At 42.0% G+C, this 22,803-nt stretch overlaps 3 non-coding genes across 3 annotated transcripts; 1 reads left to right on the forward strand and 2 right to left on the reverse strand.

The window, feature by feature from the left end:
• Nucleotides 1–217: 217 nt before the first annotated feature.
• On the reverse strand, nucleotides 218–289 carry TRNAA-UGC (transfer RNA alanine (anticodon UGC)). Its single transcript has one exon. It is a non-coding gene; the product is annotated as a tRNA-Ala (tRNA).
• Nucleotides 290–9,522: 9,233 nt separating this feature from the next.
• On the forward strand, nucleotides 9,523–9,594 carry TRNAA-UGC (transfer RNA alanine (anticodon UGC)). Its single transcript has one exon. It is a non-coding gene; the product is annotated as a tRNA-Gly (tRNA).
• Nucleotides 9,595–14,242: 4,648 nt separating this feature from the next.
• On the reverse strand, nucleotides 14,243–14,316 carry TRNAT-CGU (transfer RNA threonine (anticodon CGU)). Its single transcript has one exon. It is a non-coding gene; the product is annotated as a tRNA-Thr (tRNA).
• Nucleotides 14,317–22,803: the final 8,487 nt, after the last annotated feature.

Consider the following 22,803-nt stretch of genomic DNA (forward strand, 5'->3'; position numbering starts at 1 on the left):
TTTAAAAGTGCCTTAAAGCAGTTAGCCGTTACAGGATTTTGATGGAGAAAGTTTGGGTTTTGACAGTTGGACAAAGTTTGGATTTTGACACGGCACTATGAAAGTGTGCCGTGTTAAATACATCTGACCTTTAAAGCCACCGACCTGTTTTCAAGTATTTGAAGACGTCAGGAAGTTCTGCCTAAAGAAAGAAGAGTAACAAACCAGTGTACTAAAGTGGAGACGCCGGGAATCGAACCCGGGACCTCGTACATGCAAAGCACGCGCTCTACCACTGAGCTACATCCCCCTCCGCAGAACACCTTCTTTTCCCTTTGTTTACTCATATAGCCCTTAACAATGTAAAGTAGCTCTACCCAATTCCGTCGGCTTTTTCAATTTATATTCATAGAAAATCAAGTCGGTTCAACAAATTGTTATTAATGCCATACATAACTTCCTTGTACTTTCCCTAAATTTCATTTACCACAAACAGCTTATAAGAGTAGATTTATGTTAAGTTTGTTTCCTTCTCTAGTAAGGTAGCTTCTGGGGGGCAGAGACTATTTTTCTTTCATCAGGCTTCCCACACCCTTAGTATAGAGGTGGAGTACAGCAGCCACTCACAGAGCAGTGAGAAATAAATTACAGGTGTCCTCGGTTCAGGATATATTTCACAGTACAGAGACTTGCAATGAAGTGTGAAGGTGGAGGAGGGAGGATTCAAAATTATATAAACAAATCATTCCAATAGCGTATGACAAGTGCTCTGGCAAAGATAAGCATATATAACTACGGCATTAAGCAGAAAGTATACCATATTCTTGATCAAAAACTGACGACTCCAGGAATTTTGAAAGACTTGACCAAATAAATAAAGGCCGAGAGTTACGCACGAGGACCAATATGGGTTGTGCTTCTCGGATTCAGGCCAAAGTTCTCTGCGCCGGTGGGTGGAGCTTCCTTGCCCGAAATGAACACCCAGTAGCGATCTGTCCCGCTAACGTTGGGGCTTTGCGGACCGCAGGTCTTAGGCAGGAGCTTGCGGGCCTAAAATGCATTAGCTGGTTTTTACTGAATTTACGCTTAGCAGAGACCTACAGAAAAATGAGATCCAGCTCGCCGCTGGAGGGAACAGCTCTGGCCTCCCAGTAACGCTGATATAGACGCGAGGCTGGAGTGATTTTTTTGATAATCCTGCTAGAGACAGAATGGGTAAGGATGGATAAGGGCAAACACCACCGTTAAGCGCTGACGTGCGAGCTCCAGCACTGCGTCTCCCCGGTCGGATGCTCACTGCGCTAGCGGGAGGGGACCATTAAGTATTTTCCGGAACCGTTTATCAGCTCGGCCTCGGACATATGTCCTTTTACCCTTCAGCAATAAAAACATGGCCCTTTCTCTCCGCTCTCCGGCGGTTAATTTTAACCCGCAGATCGCAGTTTCAGCGGACTAACATTCCTCGCAGACCAAGCCTCGTCTCTGCCTTCTTAGGATTCACCTTGGGGTGGTCCATTGACTTCTCCAGGGAGCTCCTAGCGTTTGCGGCCGCGTCACATCTCCAACCTGTGCCTCGCCCTGCCTCTCATCCCGGTTTTCTTTCTTGCCCGCCTGTGTGTGGCGGGCAGGGATACTATTCCCCGCCTTCCATCCCGCCCCTTCCTCCTTGTCGCGGACTCCTTGTCCTTGCCGGTTCACCTCTCTGTGGAGGACCTCCTCTGTCTGTCGTTGGAACAAGCCTTGCTCGGTCGTCAGTGTGGGTGTTCCTGGGTCCCCTGAAGCACTCGAAATCTCCCGAAAAATACCAGAGAGTAGCGGTGGGTGCCCTGCCCCTTGCTGTACCCCTGTCTGCAGCCGTGTTGAGGAGGGGAAGGGAGAATAGAAAACCAATGTGAAAAAAAAAAGAAGGCAAAAGCTAAGATGAAAGCTTTCGAATCAAGTAAAAGAGGCCCCAAAATAAATAAATATAAATCTCGAGAAATAAGCAAAGAGAGCCGAACTGGAGGATAAAACCTTTGGCTCTTTGCTTATTTCTCTTGCTGCGCTTCCCTGCATCCCAGACTAACTCCCTTCCACCCACCACCTGCCGCTCCTCGCTGCCGCAAGTGGTTCCTTAACAGACCGCAACTGGTGGCGGAGAGGTCTGGGTGACCTGACTCGGGCGTCCATCCCCCGGCCTGGGCTGCGGGACACGCTGGTAACCAACAGGCCAATGCAGGTTCTAGGGATGTCAATCCCTGTCTATTGCTTAGCCCTGCGTGTTTAGTTAAAGCGGTGCATTTGTTAAAATTGATGACCTAAATTGACACATCAGTATTACTCAAAGTCCATAGTTTACAATAGGGTTTACGCTTGGTGTTGCACATTTTATGGGTTTGGATAAATATATAATGACATACATCCACCATTATAGTATAGAGTATTTTCGCTGAGCTAAAAATCCTTTGTGCTCCACCAATTAATCAGTCCCTCCCTCTCCCTCTAACCCTTGGCAACTTCTGATCTTTTACTATCTCCACAGCTTTGCCTTTTCCAGAATACCATATAGTTGGAATCATACAGTATATAACTTTTTAAGATTGGCTTCTTTCACCTAATAATATGGTACTTGTTTTCTCCATGTCTTTTCACGGCTTGATAACTCATTTCTTTTTTTTAGCACTGAACGATATTCCATGGTCTGGATGTGCCACAGTTTGTTTATTCTCCTACAGAAGGAAATCTTTGTTGTTTCCAAGTTTGGGCAATTATGAATGAAGCTGCTATAGACATATATGTGTAAGTTTTTATGTGTACATATGTTTTCAACTTCTCTGGATAGATACTAAGGAGTATAATTGCTGGCTTGTATGATAAATATATGTTTAGTTTTGTAAGAAACTGCTAAAGTCTTCCAAAGACATCATACCATTTTGTATTTCCATCAACAATGAATTAGAGTTTCTATTTTTTGACATCCTCAACAGTATTTGGTGTTGTAAGTGTTCTGGAGTTTGGTCATTCTAATAGGTGTGTGTGTTGTCTCTTGTTTTAATTTGCACTTATCTGATGGGATATGATGTGGAGCATCTTTTCACAGGCTTAGTTGCTACTTGTTCTGGTTTGTTTCTTTTCAGTCTTTCTTCTCTTTGCTTTTCGGTTTTGGAAATTTCTACTGATATATCCTTAAGTTCAAAGCTTCTTTCTTCAGCCATGTGAAGTCTACTAATAAGCCCATCAACAGTATTCTTCATTTCTGTTACAGCATTTTATTTTTATCTCTAGCATTTCTTTGTGGTTGTTTCTTAGAATTTCCATTCTTTGCTTACATTACCCATCTGTTCTTGCATGCTGTCTAATTTATCCATTAGAGCCCTTAGCATATTAATCATAGTTGTTTTGAATTTCCCATCTGGTAATCCCAAGATCCCTGCCCATGTCTGTTTCTGATGCTTGCTTTCCATCTTCAAGCTGTTTTTTTGCCTTTTAGTTTGCCTTATAACTTTTTTCTTGATAGCTCAACATGATGCACTGGGTTAGAGGAACTGCTGCAAATAGATCTTTAGTAATGTGAGGGCAAGATGCAGGGGGACAGGAAGATTTCTGCAGTCCTCCAATTAGGCCTGTCTTTTAGTAAGCCTGCACCTCTGCACTGTGAATCATACAAGTGTTGCTTAGTTGTTTTTCTCTTCCCTTAGATGGACAGGATGGCTAGAGTGGGCTGGAGTTAAATATTTCCCTTCCATGACATGGAAGTTTTCCTCCCCCAAGAGCTGATAAAACCTCAGCAAGTTAGGCTCTGATTTACTAGTTTCTCCTGAGGGCAGAATTTATTAAGACAAACAGGTGCTATTCAAAATAGTCCCTTTTCCTTTCCCCATGTGGAAGCACAAGGGGATTTTTCTCTAATATTTACTGCAAGAATCTGGTCAAGTTCCTGTAAGTAAAACACACAAAAGGATGGGGGCCTTGCTGTGACTGGGTCCCCCTGGAGTTTTTAACTCTCAGACTTGTCCACACCTAGCCTCCAGCAGTTCATTGATTAGAATTCAGGTTTTCTTATCTATGCAATGGTTCCCACAGACATTTCTGCTCCAGTGTGCTGTGATTTTCAGTGTCTGTTTGTCTCTCCAATTTGGGGGGGCACCAGTTTCCTCTGTGACCTATCTTATGAATCTAAAAAGTTACTGATTTTTCACTTCCTTCAGCTTTTGAAAGTGACAACATCCAAGCTACTTACATGCAGAACCCCAAACTGGAAATCCAAACTGTTTTTACTGTTTTATTTTCCTCTCTTCTCCTTTCTTTTTTAATCCCAACGAATTGTACCTCTATTATATGTACTGTTGTTTCAAAGAAAAAAAAAAACATGGATGGGCACGGTGGCTCACACCTGTAGTCCTAGCACTTTGGGAGGCCGAGGCAGGTGGATTGCCTGAACTCAGGAGTTCCAGACTAGCCTGGCCAACATGGTGAAGCCTCGTCTCCTAAATATACAAAAATCAGCCTGGTGTGGTGGCACGTGCCTAAAATCCCAGCTACTGGGGAAGCTGAGGCAGAAGAATCACTTGAATCCGGAAGGTGGAGGTTGCAGTGAGCTGAGATCCTGCCACTGCACTCCAGCCTGGGTGACAGAACAGATCTCAAAAAAAAAACAAAACAAAAAACCCACAAAAAACAAAACAAAAAAACACGAAACAAAATGTATTTTGAAGTACAAAGGGTTAAAGGGCTATGGGGAAATATTGAGATTTGCATACATTCAGAAATGTGGCTAAAAGGAGAAATCTGACAGCCCCTGAAAATTTCAGCATAACACTGTGTCCGGAATTGGCGGGTTCTTGATCCCACTGACTTTAACAATGAAGCCGCGGACCCTCCCAGTGAGTGTTACAGTTCTTAAAAGTGGCATGTCTGGAGTTTGTTCCTTCATATGTTTGGATGTGTGCGGAGTTTCTTTCTTCTGGTGGGTTCATAATCTCGCTGACTACGGAATGAAGCTGTAGACCTTCGCGGTGAGTGTAACAGCTCTCAAGGAGGCGCGTCTGGAGTTGTTCCTTCCAGTGGGCTTATGGTCTCGCTGGCTTCAGAACTGAAGCTGCAGACCCTGGCGGTGAGTGTTAACAGCTCCTAAGGCAGCGCGTCATGGAGTTGTTTGTTCCTCCCAGTGGGCTCGTGGTCTCGCTGGCTTCAGGAGTGAAGCTGCAGACCTTCATGGTGAGTGTTACACCTCATAAAGACAATATGGACCCAAAGAGTGAGTGCTAGGAAGATTTATTGCAAACAGCGAAAGAATAAAGCTTCCACGGTGTGGAAAAGAACCCAAGCTGGTTGCCAGTGCTGGATCGGGCAGCCTGCTTTTATTCTCTTATCTGGCCCCACCCACATCCTGCTGATTGGTAGAGCCGAGTGGTCTGTTTTGACTGAGCCTGAGCTAGACACAAAGGTTCTCCACTTCCCCACCAGATTAGCTAGATAGAGTGTACACACAAAGGTTTTCCAAGGCCCCACCAGAGTAGCTAGATACAGAGTGTCGATTGGTGCATTCACAAACCCTGAGCTAGATACAGGGTGCTGATTGGTGTGTTTACAAACCTTGAGCTAGATACAGAGCGCTGAATGGTGTATTTACAATCCCTGAGTTAGACATGAAGGTTCTCCAAGGCCCCACCAGAGTAGCTAGATACAGTGTCCACTGGTGCATTCACAAACCCTGAGCTAGACACAGGGTGCTGATTGGTATGTTTACAAACCTTGAGCTAGATACAGAGTGCCGATTGGTGTATTTACAATCCCTGAGCTAGACATAAAGGTTCTCCACGTCCCCACCAGACTGAGGATCCCAGCTGGCTTCACCTAGTGGATCCCGCACCTGGGCTGCGGTGGAGCTGCCTGCCAGTCTCTCGCCGTGCGCCCGCACTCCTCAGCCCTTGGGTGGTCAGTGGGACTGGGCGGCGTGGAGCAGGGGGCGGCGCTCGTTCGGGAGGCTCGGGCCGCACAGGAGCCCACGGGGGTGGGGGGAAGCTCAGGCATGGCGGGCTGCAGGTCCCGAGCCCTGCCCCGCGGGAAGGCAGCTAAGGCCCGGCGAGAAATTGAGCACAGCAGCTGCTGGCCCAGGTGCTAAGCCCCTCACCGCCCGGGGCCGGTGGGGCCCGCCGGCCGCTCCGAGCGCGGGGTCCGCCGAGCCCACGCCCACCCGGAACTCACGCTGGCCGGCAAGCACCGCGCGCAGCCCCGGTTCCCGCCCGCGCCTCTCCCTCCACACCTCCCCGCAAGCTGAGGGAGCCAGCTCCGGCCTTGGCCAGCCCAGAAAGGGGCTCCCACAGTGCAGTGGCGGGCTGAAGGGCTCCTCAAGTGCCGCCAAAGTGGGAGCCCAGGCAGAGGAGGCGCCGAGAGCGAGCAAGGGCTGTGTGGACTGCCAGCACGCTGTCACCTCTCAACACAAATTGACTTGTTTTCAAATAGATTTGGTGATTTTTTTTAATGCAGGTTTTAATTTCAGGCTTCTATTATCACATACCTTTTTTTAAGATTTACAGTTCTAGGCTGGGTGCGGTGGCTCACGCCTGTAATCCCAGCACTTTGGGAGGCCAAGGCAGGGGATCACTTGAGGTCAGGAGTTCGAGACAAGCCTGGCCAACGTGGTGAAACCCCTTCTCTACTAAAAATACAAAAATTAGCCAGGCGCGGTGGTGGGCGCCCCTAATCCCGGCTACTTGGGAGGCTGAGACAGGAGAATTTCTTGAACCGGGGAGGTGGAGGTTTCAGTGAGCCGAGATCGTGCCACTGCACTCCAGCCTAGGTGACAGAGCAAGACTCCGTCTCAAAAAAAAAAAAAAAAAATTATAGTTCTAGTTATAGCAAGCTTTCTGTAACACTGATTCGGTTAGGCAGATAGTGTCAGTCACTTTGCAAATGTGTTAATCTTCAAAAATAGGCTGTAAAAGTACAAAACAAAACAAAATATGGATTATGTACATGTGGCTCAGCTGTGAACAGAAAAAAAGGTCAATAGTGTACAGTTTCCTGATACAAAGCACTTCATTGCAGTGCCAGCAGGCTGATCTCAAATGAGGTCTCCCTTGTAACACAAGAGCGAAGATTAATTAGTCTGTTCTCATACTGGAACAAAGACCTACCTGAGACTGGGTAATTTATGAAGAAAAGAGGGTTTTTGTTGTTTTTTTTTCTTGAGACGTAGTCTCTCTCTGTTGCCCAGGCTGGAGTGCAGTGGCGCGATCTCGGAGTGCAGTGGCGCGATCTCGGCTCACTGCAAGCTCCTCCTCCCGGGTTCACGCTGTTCTCCTGCCTCAGCCTCCCGAGTAGCTGGGACTACAGGGGCCTGCCACCACGCCCGGCTAAATTTTTTTGTATTTTTAGTAGAGGCGGGGTTTCACCGTGTTAGCCAGGATGGTCTTGATCTCCTGACCTCGTGATCCACCCTCCTCGGCCTCCCAAAGTGTTGGGATTACAGGCGTGAGCCACCACGCCCGGCCAAAAAGAGGTTTAAATTGATTCACAGTTCCACATGCTTAACAGGAAGCATGACTGGGAAGCCTCAGGAAACTTACAATTATAGCAGCAGGTGAAGGGGAAGCAAGCACATCTTACCGGACGGACCAGGTCAGAGGGGTGGGGGAGGGGCCACACACATTTAAAAGATCAGATCCCCAGATCTGATATCACTATCAGGAGAACAGGAAGGTGGAAACTGCACCCGTGATCCAATCACCTCCCACCAAGGACCCTGCTCCAATCAGACGTGAGATTTGGGCTGGGACACAGATCCAAACCATATCACACGACTTCCATCAAGGACACCTTGCATTGCATAATTAAAATAAAAATAGGATTCTTTTACGATGTTATCCTTGCTCTGTGGAGAAGAGCAGAGCCAAACTTTATTTTTTAAACAGTTTCTTAGTAAAATATTTTGTGGTTGCTAAACTCATGTACTACTGCATAAACTCAGCCATGGACAGCACATTAAAGAAACAAAAGTTTAAACTCTCTAGGAAGCCAGCTGGTGGACATCCTCTCTAAAGCCCAAATTGCATGTGCACTGATTCAAACGTTGCTGCTTCAAAACAACCAAAATTGGGAAAATAACTGAGGTCCAGAAACAAATTCTCTCTCTCCTGACTCCTCTTCTTCTCTTAATATGGTGGATAGATTCTTTAATGTTCAAAGGCTTTCAAATATAAACAGAAATATCTGCTACTGTTTGTCTAATACACAAGTAATTTTTAAAAAGTCACATACTATTTTCACAATATATTAAAAATCACTTTTATTTCCCTCACACGTTTAAATATTTTAATACACCCTCATAAAAATTCAGGTCTAATATGTCAAATTATTTTATTTTTAAATGCTAGAAACACCTTAGTACTGTGTTATTGTTAGAAAATGAAACAGCAGGCTGGGCGCGGTGGTTCACGCCTGTAATCCCAGCACTTTGGGAGGCCGAGGTGGGTGGATCACCTGAGGTCAGAGGTTCAAGACCAGCCTGGTCCACATGGTGAAACCCCATCTCTACTAAAGACACAAAAATTAGCCGGGCGTGGTGGCAGTCGCCTGTAATCCCAGCTACTCGGGAGGCTGAGGCAGGAGAATTGCTTGAACCCGGGAGGCAGAGGTTGCAGAGAGCCAAGATCGTGCCATTGCACTCCAGCCTGGGCAACAAGAGCAAAAACGTCGTCTCAAAAAAAAAAAAAGAAAAAAGAAAATGAAACAGCAATGTTGTATTCATCAATACCTTACTTACATCAGCGGTTCTCAAACTTAAGCATGTACCAGAATCACCATCAGGGCTTACTAAAACACAGATTATTGAGCCCTACTTCCACAGTCCCTGACTCGTAGGTCTGGAGTAGGCCCAGAGAATTTGTATTTTTAGTAAGATCCTAGGTGATGCTGATGCTGTTGTTCTGAGGACCACACTTTGAGATCTACTGCCTAACACTGAATTCTGTTTCTCACATTTTGTAACCCAGATTTATATTTGAATATTCACATTTCTCTTAAGCTTTTTATTCAACAAGATTCAGATTTACTCACCCAATCTACTGAGTGGGATTTTTCTTCTTAGACTAGGCGGAGGGTTGGTTTGTGGATAATTCCAAGCCCAAAACCTAAGACTGGGTGTGCCTTACAAGATGAATCTATCCCAGTACTTTACCCACTGAACTGGCTTCTGATTACAGTTAGACTTTGTATAATAGATCAGGAAATTTCCCAGTGGTTTGCTGTAACCATCTATGGTTCTAATTTTCTTTATTCTGGCCATTTCAAATGACTGGATCTGAATGATTTATATACATAGTCCTGCTCGGATAAAAGCCAGTTTTGCAACCCCTTGTTCTGTGTTGGGCCTGGTGAGTTTCCAATTACTCTAAAGGACTTAGTGACATTGATTTAAATCTTCTTTCTCACACTCATGACCTGCAAAATTCACACAATTCTTGCACAACAAACTATTTAAAACTTATTTTGGGGAAAAAAAATTGATCGAATACAGTATATTTTTAAAAACGTTTTTTGGAACAGCAACTTTTCATATGTGGGGATGTAGCTCAGTGGTAGAGCGCATGCTTTCCATGTATGAGGCCCCGGGTTCAATCCACGGCATCTTCAATAGATGCTAGTGCTTTAGTGCTGATTCTTGTTCAATGTATGTGCTGCCGAGCAAATCTTTCGCTCACTGTTATTGCCAAGGTCTCTCAGGCCCTGGAGCTGTAACTCCTTTTCTGGAAAGTGGGAGGGGTAAGAAAGGAGGTTAGGCAGAAAAAAGGATTGGTTTCTTTCCACCTCTGCCCTTTGTTTTTTCAACATCTCTTTGATCTTTTCACAGTGCTTCTAGGTTTCCAGGCTAAAACCAATTATTTTATTTCCCATTCTTCCCATTCCTTCTATTTTACGAGTGATCACATATATATATATATATATTTATTTATTTTTAATTAATTTATTTTTTTTTGAGATGGAGTCGAGCTCCGTCACCCAGGCTGGAGTGCAGTGGCGCAATCTCGGCTCACTGCAAGCTCCGCCTCCCGGGTTCACGCCATTCTCCTGCCTCAGCCTCCCGAGTAGCTGGCACTACACCACGCCCGGCTAATTTTTTGTATTTTTAGTACAGACAGGGTTTCACCGTGTTAGCCAGGATGGTCTCGATCTCCTGACCTCGTGATCCACCCGATTCGGCCTCCCAAAATGCTGGGATTACAGGCGTGAAACACCACGCCAAGCCACAAGTGATCATATTCAAAGTCAACTGTTGAATAGAAAGTACATTACTGGGCCGGGCCCGGTGGCTGGGAGGGGAAGGAAATATTTTTCTTCCTATAGCAGAAAGATAACTTGTAAATGTAGGATAAATGATAGATTTACAAGATCATCATTTGGCAACCATCATACTTCTAACTGATTCAGGCCAGGATCATCAATGGGTGCTAAATTAAGTTGATAAAAGTTGAATGATAACAGGATATTTACATCGTCTCAAAGCCAGGACACTTATTAATGACAATGGAGAAACCTGGCAAACACTGTCATAACCAGGTGACCAAAATTAATACCACTGGTAATGGGACAACTGCCATTAAATATCTCCTGATAAAATGCACTGAAAAGGGCACAATGTCAGTTCTCTGGTATTCCTACCCAAAATACATAACCAAAATCCAATCATGAGGAAATAGCAGACTAACCCAAATAGAGGAATATTTTATAAAATAACTGGCCTGTACTATTTTAAAAATACCAGTGTTATAAAAGAAAAAGAAAGGCTACAGAACATGACAATTCAACATATGCTCAAAGATTTTCTTTTGCTAAAAAGGACATTTTAGGGACAATTAGCACAGTCTGAATAAGGCCCAATATATATTGGACAATAGTATTGTATCTATGTTAATTTCTGATTTTGATCATTGTACTGTGGTTATGTAAGAGGGTGTTTTCCTGTTAGGAAACATACATTGAAGTATTTAGGGGTAAAGGATCATTATATCCACGACTTATTCTTTTTTATTTTTATTTATTATTATTATTTTTTTGAGACAGAGTGTCACTCTGTCGCCCACGCTGGAGTGCAGTGGCGCTATCTTGGCTCACTGCAAACTCTGCCTCCCGGGTTCAAGCGAATCTTCTGCTTCAGCCTCCTGAGTAGCTGGTACTACAGGCATGCGCCACCACACCCGACTAATTTTTGTATTTTTAGTAGAGATGGGGTTCCTCCATATTGACCAGGCTGGTCTCAAACTCCTGACCTCATGATCCACCCACCTTGGCCTCCCAAAGTGCTGGGATTACAGGCATGAGCCACCATGCCTGGCAACTTATTCTTAAATGGCAAATGGTTTAGTATGTGTGCGTGTGTCTATGTGTGTGTGTGTGTATACATATATATAGGAAATTTTAGCTCATATGTATATTTCATATGTATAAAATATATATGTATACATATATACATATGAGATGTGAGATAAAAGTATATCTCACATGTATATGAGATAAAAGCATATCTCATATGTATATGAGATTAAAAGTATATCTCATATGTATAAAATATATATGTATACATATATATACACATATGAGATATGTATATGAGATAAGGTCCATATTTGGGAAGACTGAGTGAAGGATGCAAGTTTCTGTAAAAATGAAATTATTTTAAAAGTAAAAATTAAAATAAAAAGAAAAGAATGAGATAGACCTTAGGCTAGTCAAGTTGCTTACCAAAGGTCCACATTTGGTAGTGAAGGATCCAGGACATGCATACAGAATTTGTCACTGACAGCTCCATGCTCCTTTCACTCCTGTGCACAGTCAGTCACTTTATTGCCAGCCTTTTCTCTGCATTTATATGTGAACAGATTTTTCTCTGGTGTGACTTGATCCATTGAATGAGCATTGCTTTCACTAGAGGGAGGAAAGCATCTTTGGATTGAGTTGAGAGCCACTTCACTTTTCAATCTGTGGTCCAGTACATAAACTTAGAAGTTGTTTGCTAAGTTTGCACAGAGACTGACTCAGCACTTTGCTGAGCGTGAGGGGACTGCAAAGCTCTTTTAAGGCTCCTTAGATAATTCACCCTGGGGATCAAAAGACCTTGGAGGACTTGACTCCAACCTCTCTTATTTTGGCAGCTAGGAACTTTATATAAGAAACAGAATAGAAAGCTAAACTTTCCAGAGAACTCCCAGTAAGCACAACTAAATTCTCATTAAAACATTAGTGAATTCATCACCATTAAGTAAAGAGAAAGAGGATAGGATTATTTCTTATCAATCAAAAATTAAACAAAGGCATTGATGTACTTGTCTGCTGAAGTTTTACTCTTAAAACATCTGGAAAAGGAGTCATTTGTGAGCAATAACTCCCCTGAGGTTGCAGATATAGGCTTTTTCTCAATTTGGGGGGTTTTCCCCCTAAAACTTGATGCCAATTCCTTTTAGTTATTTCTTAAATTTATACTTTCTCCACTTCTGATTATGTTACTGGTTATCTGCTTTTCTAGTTAATTTTAAATTTATTTTCCAAAAAGAACACAATAAATGGGAGAATACATCTCAAACCTTATATTTTTTTCTTCACTCATAATTTTTGAAATGTGTTTATGTTCAATTACACATGGATTTTGGTTGCTCTTAATATAAAATTAAAACTCCTTGGCATGGCCTCTAAAATTCTGACACAGTTTGGTCCTATCCTTCAGCATCCCATCTCTCAGGCTGCTTGCCCATGGCCTTCCCACTGTACTCACACCAGCTTTTTTCCAATCCAATGCACCTTGTCCAACTTCCTCTGCCTGGGTTTTCCTATGCTCTGTCTCCCTTTCCTACACTGTCCTCTTTCTTTGCAACTGAAGACTCTCCTCTTATCTCCCTGATGAAACCAAATGCCACCAGTAGGTTCTAAATCACAGTCATTCTTTTTTTGCAGCACTTATCATAGCCACAATGTTATGTTGGTCATTATATAAATGACTTCTATCTATTCACCCACCCCCAACTAAGCTCTTATCTCCTTTGGGATAGAGACCAGGCCTGTTCAGCTTACCTTTCCACACCTTGGTGTGAGTAGGCATAGAATTAATAATTTTGGGAATGAATGAGGTGATGACTAGAGTTCTGTAATTTTCACGTAAAACAGATGAAGGCATATCTTCCACTGCTTGAAGTTAGCTTTAAGAGGTGTTTATGGACCACATAGAATTCTTTTCAGAATTCACTTCAGTGATCTCACACCCAGAAATATAACTTTTTGAAACTGGCTTGCTGGTTCAGAGTCATAACACCCCTGTTGGGACATCTGCTTCTAATAACCCACTTTAAATCAACCAAGGGAAGGGAGTGATAGTACTATAAAAATCAATGTCAAGAAATAAAATATGACCCCTGTCCCTAAAACAGCTTATTTTTTCTGAACATTCATTTGTGATTTACTGTTTATTGATTTATGAAAGTCATGGATTTTTTTCAGTGGCACATGGACACCCAAGAACTTAAGGAGGTGAGAGAAAATCTCAAAAGAATATGCAAAATTTGTCCGTAAGTCTGTGTGTATGTGTCTGTGTGTTTATAGACAAAAGTTTTTTTAGATAATGTAATGAGTTCATGTGTCATACAATTTGAAGAACCATTATTCTAAATCACACTGGATACTGTTCCTTTTTATAAATAATATTATTTGTTACTTAAGACTTTGACTTAAATAACTTTGACTTAAGTAACTGAGAAATAGTGGATTTAAATATTAGCTTGATTATTTATCAGCTGTAAGATTTGGGCAAGTTTATTTCCTTTTGATACTTCACTTTTTATCTGTAAAACTGGCATAATAATGTTTACTTCAGTGAATATTCTAGGAATTAAAAGCATGTGAGAAAATACACAAAGTGCAACTTAGTAAATGTTCCATAAATTGCAACTATTTTTCATCCATGTGGACTTTAAGGTTACCATGGAGTTTGAGAAACCAGAAGAATATATTTTTAATGTTTTGAATGAAAAGTTTTACAATTTTATTTTAGAGATTTTTGATCCGTGATTGAACTTGAACCCGAGTTTGGTGAAATTCCAATATAACTGTCTGAGACATCATCAGAAACTAATAGTCTTTGAGGATGCAGGTGTAATGAAGAGAGATTGGAGAGATTAAAGCTCTATGCAGTGGATTTGATATTGTGATTAAGGATTATAGACTAAAAATTGTGATAAATTTACAAAAACAGACGGCCCTTATTAAAAGGGGAAGGAAAAAAAACACACGTACCCTAAGGCCCCGCTGGGATTCGAACCCAGGATCTCCTGTTTACGAGACAGGCGCTTTAGCCAACTAAGCCACAGAGCCAGCTGTGCAGACCCTGTGGCTTCTTTTGTGACCGAATTGCACTTAATTAGGTGACAAATTACGTTGCCATGAACAGTTACTGTGTTTTCGAATACATCAACTTTGCAGTAAAGGCAGACTCCTGAAAGGAACTTCTAGAAATTAGACTCCCTTCGAGTCCAACGAAACACACCCACACTCACACAATCACTTAGAAAATGTGCTTAGAACAATGTCAGCGCGTCCCAGAGGGCAAATAAAACCGTGAAATCGGCGAGTGGAGATGAACCGTGTTCCCAGCGGAGGAAGAGGCATCGGTCTCTAGACGTGGCGAGAGCGGTTTTTACATTCCATGGCATTGTGGTGATTTCGAATCATCAAGTGATTGGATTCTAAAAGTGGAGTGAAAAGCTTTTCTAGCAAAACAGATCATTCAGAATTTTCATCACATTAATGACTTTTCTGACCAATTAGAAGATAGCACACGGATGCGCTGAAAAACAAAAACTGTTAACGCGTTCAGACTCTCCAAACAGGGGCCAGATCACTGCTTTAGAGAAAGTAGGCGACAGCTGGGAGGCGACCTGGTCGGAGCTCACTTAACGGTTTTGTATTTCAAATCCAAAGAGCCTTTGCCTGGTCGAGGCTTGTGTTCCCGCGGCTCCTGAGAGGGGGCACAGATGGAAACCAGAAGGGGAGGCGTCACCGGACAGGGTCTTTCCTAATTCTGCCTTCCTCATTTTGGTTCTTCAAGCTTCAATTAGATGTTTCCTAATATCTTCCTTATGGATTCTCACCTTGTAGAAGCTAAATAAACATTAATTGATTGAAAAATCCCCAAATTAAGATCCATTCTGAAACTGTTAACGATTGTATCCTAGTTTTCTGCCTTTGCTTAGTACTGAGGCTGGTGCCAAAGTGAGGGAGTGAGTTCACCAAATAAAGCAAGCGTCTCTGCACATTACCCAGCTTCCCCGCCATGTTAAAAAGACAACAGGGAGGACTACAAAATTCCCTGTTTAACCCGGCAAAGGCTCTATCTAAGGGGCTCTGGGCCGGATAATGCCCTTGAATTCTAAAGTCTTTCTTAATTCCTCTCTTGAGCCAAAAGTTGGAGCATTGCCATTTCCTATCCCATTCAGAATGTTTTTGTAGTGAATATAAACTTATTTTCCTGTTAACCAAGATAGTCACGTTTTAATTTAATATAGATTAACAAACTGTTATGATTAGGGCTGTACTAACAGTTATTGTATTAAGAGTTACTGTATATTTACTGAGTTTGGAAAGCAACATCCCCCAAAATCATAAGGACCAGGAATCATAGCCTTTCTGAATTTGAATCAGCTGAATTGTTTATGATCTGGATTGTACTAACTTCAGCTACTAAAATATAACTGGGATGGCATCATGTCCAGGGAAATATTGTTCAAGTTTTTTCCAACAAGAATGATGTATTGAATACCTTCTATGTGTCAGGCATTGAAATAACTTCTGTAGACACAACTAGGTACAAGATAGCCAGATGATAAAAATCAAACAAGAAACAGTATCACAATAAAAGAAGTACAATGTGATAGTTGAGTGCCCAGCAGGGCCCAGTAATCTAGTTCAAAACATAATACTTTGTTTTAGGTATATTTCTGACATTGCCCAGTTCAACTAATTCTAAAATTTCTTTTTGACTTTTCCTGGAAAAAGTCCTAATAGATTTTTTCCCCCTAATGTCACAATTAGTACTTGAACACACCTGGAATACGTTCAAGTTAATCCAAGATATTTAAACAAAATAAAGAATATGGCTGGGTGCAGTGGCTCATGCCTATAATCCTAGTACTTCGGGAGGCTAAGGCAGGCAGATCACCTGAGGTCAGGAGCTGGAGACCAGCCTGTCCAACATGGTGAAACCCCGTCTTTACTAAAAATACAAAAATTAGCCGGGCATGGTGGTGGGCACCCGTAATCCCAGCTACTCAGGGGGCTAAGGCAGGAGAATTGCTTGAATCCAAGAGGCGGAGGATGCAGTGAGTCGAGATCACACTACTGCACTCCAGCCTGGGCGACAGAGTGAGACTCCGTCTCAAAAAAAAAAAAAAATTATTGGACCTCGTGAGATTTACTACCACGAGAACAGTATGGGGGAAAGAGCCCTTATGATTCTATTATCTCCCACTCGGTCCCTCCCACAACATGTGGGAATTATGGGAGCTATAATTCAAGATGAAATTTGGGTGAGGACACAGCCAAACCATATCACTATCCCAATGGGATCCTCCTCCAAATAGACTTGCACTCAAAAAGAAAAAAAAAATATGTGAGTGAATTGAAAGGGTAAATAATTCACATGAGATCTCCAGCCAATTTGATGCAAAAGTGCTCAACTAACATCAGAATCCAAGACAGCTGACTGAGGGATATGAATATCAATACTGGAGCATGGGGATTTGTCACAACTGCAGTGACTTCATATTACCCTCAGTTATGCTTTCTTTGTTGAGAATAGGGTGATTTACCATAATACTAGTTAGTAGCTGTTAAGAATTGAATTTTGTCCCCTGAAAATTCATGTTTAAATCCTACCCTCAGTACCTCAGAATGTGATCTTATTTGGAAATAAGGTAATCAAAGAGGTAATTAGTTAACTTGAAGTCATACGGAGTAAAGTGAACCCCTGATTCAATATAACTGGTGTCCTAATAAAAAGGGGAAGTTTGTCTGGGTGCGGTGGCTCACACCTGTAATCCCAGGACTTTGGGAGGCCGAGGCGGGTGGATCACCTGAGGTCAGGAGTTCAAGACCAGCCTGGCCAATACGGTGAAACCCCATCTCCACTAAAAATACAAAAATTAGCCGGTCGTGGTGGCAGGGGCCTGTAATCCCATCTACTCGGGATGCTGAGGCAGGAGAATCGCTTGAACATGGGAGGCGGAGGTTGCAGTGAGCCAAGATCGCACCATTACACTCCAGCCTGGGGACAAGAGGGAGACTTCATCTCAAAAAAAAAAGTGGGGGGATGGAAATTTGAATATACACACACATGCAGGGAGAATACCATGTGAACATGAAGGCAGAGATTTGGTGATGCATCCACAAGGAATTTCAAAGATTGTCAGAAAACCACCAGAAACTAGAGGAGAGGCCTGAAACAGATTCTCCCTCACAACCCTCAGAAAGAACAAACCCTGCTGACACCTTGATCTTGGACTTCTTGCCTCTAGAACTGTGAGATTATAAAGTTCTGTTGTTTGAGCTGCCTAGTTTGTGTTATTTTGTTATAGCAGCCCGAGGAAACTATTGAAGTAAGCAGCATCCTCTGAGAAATAACTAAGTTGTGTCCTAAGATTTCCCCCAAACTTTATTAAAATGAACTTATTTAAAAAGAAAACTAGTAAATAAGGGGTGAGGTGAAGTAAGTGTGACAGGTTCATATGCCTAATTAAAAAGCTGAACAGAAATTTGAGTTCAAAGATAGAAGAAAATAAAAGGCACAAGGAAAAGTATGTGTCAGCTTAGTGATCCCAGTCCATAGTTTCTGAGAACAACCAGAGGTGGGGATAAACAAGGACCACTCAGAAAGGGAGTATCTCACAGATGTGTGGGAAGAAGAGAGCTTGAACCTGGGAAAAATAGTTAAGCTAAGAATAGGAGTTAGAAAGGATGGAAACCAAAGGATAGAATAGGGATGGTAGAGGAAGAGGCCATTGTAGGAGGTGGTAAAAGCAAAGACTGTGAGCTAGGAGAACAAAGCTGGCTGGATCCTGAGGGTAGTGAGTTACTGTAGTGAGTGTAGTGAATGAGTTGTGGTGGGGGAAAGTAAGAGCATCTGGAGAACAGAAGATGGAGATGAATGTGATCTGAGATTAAGGTGGGAAGGTAATTTAGGAATAAGGGATGGAGTGGGTGCACTGGAGAAGGTATTTTGAGGGAGGACACAGAAGTGAGAGGCATAGGTGGCGGCTATAGAAGGGACCCTACAGAATGGGTGGGCTTAAGGAGAAGCTAGAGAAATGCAAGTTGGGAACACCAAATCAGCTAGAGGAATAAGACTGTCAATCAGTGGAAAGCAGGCAATTGGCAGGTATCTATGCTAAAGTGTTGGGCATTTTGCCCTAATAAAACTTTGCCATGAGATTGAAGTGCCATTCAGTGTCTAGTGAAGAAGGCTGTTATACCATGTGTGCACCATCTACATTCACCAGTGATTTTAATACAGCATTTGTGACACTGGGTTACCAGAAAGTCCTTTCAAACTTCTCTAATGGTAGCTTTGACACTAGCAACTCAGCACAGTACCCCAGTGTAGTCCTTTTCCAGCCTAAAAAGGCTATGTTTGAGTGCGGATTTCACCTCAATGAGGCAAGAGAAAGTAAAAGTACTTACTAATAGTTAAGCACAGTAGAATTGCTAGTCCTATATCAAATGGATTGGCTTTTGAGAAGAAATTGCATTATGTCAAGTAGCCTAGGAATATGAATATTAGATCATCACACTTTGGATTACTACTTAAGTGAAATAGTTATTTGAACCATAAACATGCATTAAAAATCTTGATGAGCAACCAGATATAACTGAAGGAAAGATGAAGTACTTGACATTTAAATGTAGAAACACAGTTACATGCCACATAAGGACATTTTAGTCAACAATGAGCCACATAGATGACAGTGGTCCCATAAGACTGATTATAATAGAGTTGAAAAATTCTGATCACCTAATGACATTGTAGCTGTGGTAACGTAGCCCAGTGCATTATTCACATGTTTATGGTGATGCTGGTTTAAACAAACCTACTGCTCTGCCAGTTGTATAACAATATAGTACATACAATTATGTACAGTACATAATACTTGATAATGATAATAAATGACTATATTACTGGTTTATGTATTTACTATACTATACTTTTTATTGTTATTTTACAGTGTACTCTTTCTACTTATTAAAAAATAGTTAACTGTGAAACAGCCTCAGGCAGGCCATCACAAGGGATTCTTGAAGGCATTGTTATCATAGGAGATGACAGCTTCCTACTTGGTATTGCCTCTGAAGACCTTGCAGTGGAACAAGATTTGGAGGTGGAAGATGGTGATATTGATTATCCTGACCCTGTCTAGGCCTAGGCTAATGTGTGTGTTTGTGTCTTCGTTTTTTAAAAAAAAGTTGTAAAAGTTAAAAAAAAAAAAAAAGCTTTGCAATAGAAAAAAGCTAATGGAATATAGATATAAAGAAAAAATGTTTTTTGTACAGCTTTACAGGTGTTTGTGGTCTTTTGGTTTTTTTGTTTGTTTGTTTTTGTTTTTTGAGACAGAGTCTTGCTCTGTCACCCAGGCTGGAGCGCAGTGGCGAGATCTTGGCTCACTGCAACCTCCGCCTCCTGGGTTCAAGTGATTCTCCTGCCTCAGCCTCCCGAGTAGCTGGGATTACAGGCGCCCGCCACCACATCTGGCTAACTTTTGTATTTATTTTAATTTTTAGTAGAGACAGGGTTTCACCATGTTAGCCAGGCTGGTCTCAAACTCTTGACCTCCAGTGATCAGCATGCTTCAGCCTCCCAAAGTGCTGGGATTATAGGCATAAATCACCATGCCAAGCCAGGTGTTTGTGTTTTAAGCTAAGTGTTATTACAAAAGAGTCAAAAAGTTTTTAAAAATTAAGTTTATAAAGTAAAAAAGTTACAATAAGTTAAGGTTAATTATTATTGAAGAAATAAATACTTTATAAGTTTCGTGTAGCCTAAGTATATAGCATTTATAAAATCTACAGTAGCGTACAGTAATGTCCTAGGTCTTCATATTGACTCACCACTCACTCACTGACTCACCAAGAACGACTACTACCAGTCCTGCAAGACCCATTCATGGCAAGTGCCCAGTACAATTGTACCATTTTAATGGAGTGCAATGGTGCAGTCTCAGCTCACTGCAGCCTCGACCTTTGGGCTCACTCGATCTTCCCATCTCAGCCTCTTGAGTAGCTGTGACCACAGGCGTGTGCCACCACACCCAGCTAATTTTTGTATTTTATAGAGATGCGGTTTCACCATGTTGCCCAGGTTGGTCTACAACTCCTGGGCTCAAGCGATAAACCCACCTTAGCCTCCCAAAGTGCTGGGATTACTGTCGTGTGCCACTGTTCCTGGCCCCATTTTTATCTTTTATACCACATTTTTACTGTTCCTTTCGTATGTTCGGATACACAAATACCACTGTATTGCAATTGCTGATGGTATTCAGTTCAGCAACATGCTGTACAGCTTTGTAGCCTAGGAGCAATAGGCTATACCATACAGCCTAGGTGTGTAGTCGGCTATATCATCTGGGTTTGCATAAGTACACTCTGTGACGTTCGTACAATGACGAAATCATCCAACAATGCATTTCTCAGAACATTTGCCCCTTATTGGCACACGACTGTATGAAGATTTTTATCTTGGGCCGGGCGCGGTGGCTCACGCCTGTAATCCTAGCACTTTGGGAGGCCGAGGCGGGCGGATCACGAGGTCAGGAGATTGAGACCATCCTGGCTAACACGGTGAAACCCTGTCTCTACTAAAAATACAAAAAATTAGCCGGGCGTGGTGGTGTGCCTCTAGTCCCAGCTACTCGGGAGGCTGAGGCAGGAGAATGGCGTGAACCCGGGAGGCGGAGCTTGCAGTGAGCTGAGATCGTGCCACTGCACTCCAGCCTGGGCTACAGAGCAAGATTCCGTCACAAAATAAATAAATAAATAAATAAATAAATAAATAAATAAATAAGAAGATATTTATCTTACGAAAATCTATTATTGGAGATATCTCTGAGAAAAATTTACCCACTTGAACAACAACAATAGATCCAATATGATTTTAAATGACCACAGTATAAATGTAAAATGACCACAATATAAATGTAAAATGACTACAAAATAAATACATAATCATATCATAAGGGAAAAAAAGAGGAAGAAATCTCCAAAAAAAAAAAAAAACCACCAAACACAACCAAACGAAAACCCACCAGTAATTCAAGTCCAGCATAGTAAGTGCATGAAGTAAACCCATTTAACCCAGAGGCACAGACAGAAGCCTCAGTGAAAGATGGCAGCTCTATCTTAGCGCTTCCAGAGCCAGAACTCATGGCCTGGGGCCTATTTTGGGGCAGAGATACAGAACTGAGGCTCTTGCAGGAGGCTGGGAGACTCCAGAGGCTTTCCCACGGTGGAGAGGCTCTTAGGGAAAATAAGAGTCAAAGCAGTATCTCTGTATCCACTGGCCCTTTAATCATAGACACATGAGCAGTTCGCAGACATTTTAAAAGTCAAGGGCCGGTGGAAGTGATGTAACTTAATCTCGCCAGGTACAGTTCTGCCAAGTAGAGAGAAGCTTCTATTTTATGTTTTGTCTTTCCAAAATTGTCCCAGGACTAAGAAATCAGAATTGCCACTCCTTGAGATCCCTACTTTGCAAAGCTAGGTATTGGGGAAAAAAGCGGATCCCTTAAGAATTCAGGGCCTTCTGGGATGGAAGAAATAGACCCTTAAACTCTGTTCCCCCAAATCGAAATTTGAGGTTATTTGCCAGTGGTCTGAGACGGTTCTGACCTCATCTTAAAGCAAGGGAAGACAATTGAAATAAACTTATCTCATGGAAAAGGGAAGTTGATAACTTGGGACTGTCTTACTAAGGAAAGGCTTGTTTTAATTGATCATATAACTCTGGGTTCCTGATAGGAAAATTAAAAATTTTTTAAACAATATTTCAAAAGATCGCTATTTTAATTGGGTAAAACGAGGCCTAATTTTCTGTAGCTTTTCTGCCGAAAGAATTTTGAGAGAAGCAAAAGGAAGACAGAAAAGGGGCAATTTTCTGAAAACATAAAAATGAGCAGAGAGCTGAAACCCAGAGAAAAATCTTTTATTTGCTGATCCTATTCCTTAGCATTGAAAAGCTAAAAAGACTCCTTTTTGTTAACAGAATGAAACTCCTCTGAGCCTCCATTTAGTGGTTTCTACAGTCTTGTGCTAGAGAAAATTAGATGTGAATCAAGGTGATTTAGTGAGGAATATAATTTATTATTTTCATGTTAAAGAGAAATGAGATACAGCACACCTACAACGTAATGTGGGAAAATCTTCACACAGTTTATTCTTAGGTTGTGATCAATAACCTCAGTAATTTAAAATAAAATACATCATGGTAGGTAGACAGAAATTTAACAGTGATTCTCTCTTCTTTCTTGTCTGTATTGGGCAAACCTGGGAAAGTTTAAACATTCAAGGGAGGAAATCTGGCAGTGTTTGGCAAGAATCTCTAAAATATGAAATAAGTTACAACCTGTGGTCAACTGGGATGAAAGGCAGACTTTGGGGACTGCCCTACCCTGCAACAATATAAAGGACCTAAGAGAAAGATGGTAGATGGGAAGGGGAAGACAGTTACATGTTATGCACTGAAAATTCAAATAAATAAATAAATAAATAAATAAATATAAATAAATCACTTAAATTATTTGCTGAAGGAATAAATGGAAG

The sequence above is a fragment of the Pongo pygmaeus genome, chromosome 5, assembly GCF_028885625.2.
Source record: "Pongo pygmaeus isolate AG05252 chromosome 5, NHGRI_mPonPyg2-v2.0_pri, whole genome shotgun sequence".
Taxonomy (NCBI): Eukaryota; Metazoa; Chordata; class Mammalia; order Primates; family Hominidae; genus Pongo; species Pongo pygmaeus.